General features: G+C 33.1%; 1 long non-coding RNA gene across 1 annotated transcript in view; it reads left to right on the top strand.

Annotated features, from left to right (window-relative positions):
• Positions 1-2843: 2843 nt before the first annotated feature.
• LOC145241398 (uncharacterized) overlaps positions 2844-3351 on the top strand; it is a 312540-nt gene continuing 312032 nt past the window's right edge. The window contains exon 1 of the long non-coding RNA XR_013862550.1: positions 2844-3351. This exon is cut by the window's right edge and continues 12 nt beyond it. This is a non-coding gene — a long non-coding RNA (uncharacterized LOC145241398).

Raw genomic sequence — 3351 nt, 5'->3', positions numbered from 1 at the left:
TGGGGATAAGGGTGCGATACTTTTGTAAAAATATTTAAATTCAAGCTAATTTGCGAACGCTTCTAAGTATACGCAACAGCAAACAAAACCCACTAGTCACAACAAAAGAAGGCGATAGATAGACACTCCACAGGTGAGGTCGCGGATGAAAAAAAAAAAGGAGAAAAAAGACAAGCAAAAGTATTAGTAAAAAAGAGAAAGTGAAAGAAAGAAAATAAATAAAGATAAAGGAGAAATACTTCTTATTTATTATTAAAATGATAACAACTTATAATAAAACATAACAACGTAAAGAGGTTAATACTTTTCTACTTAATTCTTAAGCGTTATTGTTATATTACAGTTTTTGTCTTCATTTTTTTTTTGCTGTAAAATAACGGCTGGGGCACTCGGCCTTTGTTATACGCGAGTACACACATCTTTTTCTACACTTAATTGTTGACAATTTCTAAAGTTCCCGTTTTATTGGATTGTACCGACGAATTCACATCACAGGAATAAAAAAAAAACACCAACTAAAAGAAAAACGGAAGATATACAACTCCCAAGATAATATATATATATATATATATATATATATATATATATATATATATATATATATATATATATAAAGCAAGTAAAAGAATATAACAAAAAAAGGATCAGTCATTTGGCTGAGAGCAAAGTGTATCCTCGGACCCTCAAATCAACAGAAATTAGACCATTCCTGTAATGATCGGGTCCCTGTGAATTGCGGTAAAACGCTGGTTCTGTGCAGTTCTAGAAGGTCCATCTTCCCACGCTTTGCCTTCTCTCATTTGAAAACAGGTTAGTTTATTGCTAATCGCCTGAGGCGCCCTTACCGGGGAATGTCGACGAGGCTTCCCAGCCACTTTTTGCAGGTAAAAGTGCCTCTCCTCGGGGTGGGGGGCACTGACATCTCGATCCTACTTTCCGACTTTGATGTCACAGTTCTTGCAGTGGAAGAGAACTAACTTCCCCTCTATATTTTTTTTATTCGCTGGTCGATGATTGAACTGAAAATGCTTCTAGACTAAGGTAAGTTGAAATTTAATACAATCGATTATTCCTCATTTTCTCAGTCTATTAAATGTTGATCTTGTGTTTAACTCGATCGTCGTGAGGAGGCAATGAAATAAAGAAGGATTAACAAAAAAAAAGAAATATTTTAAAACTAGAAATTTAATATAAATTTCTTATATTAATAATTAATTTTGACAATTAGTTATCGACTTAAATTCATAGAGTTGTCCCTGTGGAGACTATAATACCAGGGCAGATGTTTCTTTGTGTGTGTGTTTTTTTTTTTTGCCCCCTCCCCTCTCTAAGCGTTTGGCACTCCGCTTTATAAGATAAAGACATCCATCAACAACTGAAAAGTTTATTAACAGAAATAATTAAAAAAAAAAAAATTAACTTCTCTTAAAAACGGGGGTTCGAGTTTTTAGTTTCAAAATTGCGAAAACGAAAACAACGACAACAACAAAAAAGACTCCGGAGTGTAGATTTAATGTGCCGAGTTAGAATTTTGTCGTTTACACTAATATTCTTTGGAAAACTCTGAGTCCATATATATTCTATCAAGCTGCGGATTCCAAGCTACCTTGTAAAATTAATCCATGAGAAAGAAAACTCAGAAATAGCACCAGTCTTTGTCTGACTATCCCAGCACTTCCACTCGAGCAGTGCCGATTTAGTGCGGTTGGTAATTGCGCAACATTTGATTCAATATAGACGCTTTGTACAGGCACCTTTCTTACTATTAGTGATAAAATAAACGGAATATCGACATAGGCGGAAACAACATCGCTCTCTCTTTTTCCTATATATATATATATATATATATATATATATATATATATATATATATATATATATATATATATATATATATATATTTAAAAGAGTGTAGCCATCAACAATTGTGGGTTTTTGTTATATATATATATATATATATATATATATATATATATATATATATATATATATATATATTACACTACTAAAACATTAACTGAAAAACTGTACACTTTCCTATCTTTGGCCCCGTAAAATCCAAGTATGCCAACAATCCAGTTGATTTCACAACAATACTATCATTACCTTGTGTCACATCTGGAGAACAAATATGTTTTTTAGCCACGAGGTTTGAATTTTTAGTGTTTCTGCGAAATAAATGTATTGATAGAAAATTAAACTAATATAAACTGTCAATTGAATTACATATATATATATATATATATATATATATATATATATGTGTGTGTGTGTGTGTGTGTGTGTGTGTGTGTGTGTGTGTGTGTGTGTGTGTGTGTGTGCGCGCACATATATTTTCAGAAAATAATTAGTGATGGGAGTATTCTAATATTTTCACGATTCCGATACAATTACCGGTTCCGTACTAAATTCCCGATTCCAATTCTTTATAAATATCTAAGTATTTAAATATAAGACGGTTATTTTGCCCGGATTACCGTAAAAACACATCTTGAATGTGCATGTATTTACTCAAACGTAAAAAAACACACTTGTGAAGAGGTGATCCATAGATTTTAGCTTTATTGGAAGTTTAAATCCATTAATATTTATTAATTTATTATTACTACCACCAGTGAAAGCTTTTTGTAAAACATTAATCAAACGAAACAGATAATTAAAAGAATCGTTTTTGGCATCGGAAAATTGGCACAAATCTTCCCGATACTCTAAAAAAAAATTCTGATTCCCGATTCCGATTCCGATTAATCGTCCCGACACTAAAAATAATATAAAATGCAGAGAGCCACGCGAGTCGATCTCTCAAATCACACAAACACACATACACATACACACACATTAACACACACATCACCCACCCGGTACGCAAGATTAAGAAACACGAATAAGATATCGTCCAATGCAAGACTGTTCATACTGCTTCATCCTAGCAGAGTAGGTAAATGTTACCTGGCAACATTATATATTTACAATCTCTCAGTTCTTGTTGACAAAAGTAGCCGTAATGACTAAGAATTAAAGAATGACATTTTTTGTCTTCTTCTTTGGTTCAGCAGCGTCTCCAATTTAAAAAAAAACAAAAAAAAAAACAAAAAAAAACAACAACAACAACAATACAAAACAAAAAAGAAAATACACGCTGGCGCTTGTCTGTTGTGCTTCGAATAGAAGTCACGTCTTTATCGGACGCGCCACGACCGTCTCGCAACGCGGAACGTTTACACTCTGTACCACACGTGTAAGGACTTTGACTGGTCAAGTGTGTGGAGGAACAGTTTTCCCCCTTTTCTTTCTTTACTTCAACGGACTTTTAAAATAAGTATTCAGGTGTGTTGGATACCAGATGAAAAG

Source organism: Euprymna scolopes, chromosome 20 (assembly GCF_053919585.1).
Source record: "Euprymna scolopes isolate OS-2025 chromosome 20, ASM5391958v1, whole genome shotgun sequence".
NCBI classification, from domain to species: Eukaryota; Metazoa; Mollusca; class Cephalopoda; order Sepiida; family Sepiolidae; genus Euprymna; species Euprymna scolopes.
Note: the sequence above shows the minus strand (reverse complement) of the source record. Positions and strands in the feature narration are given on the sequence as shown.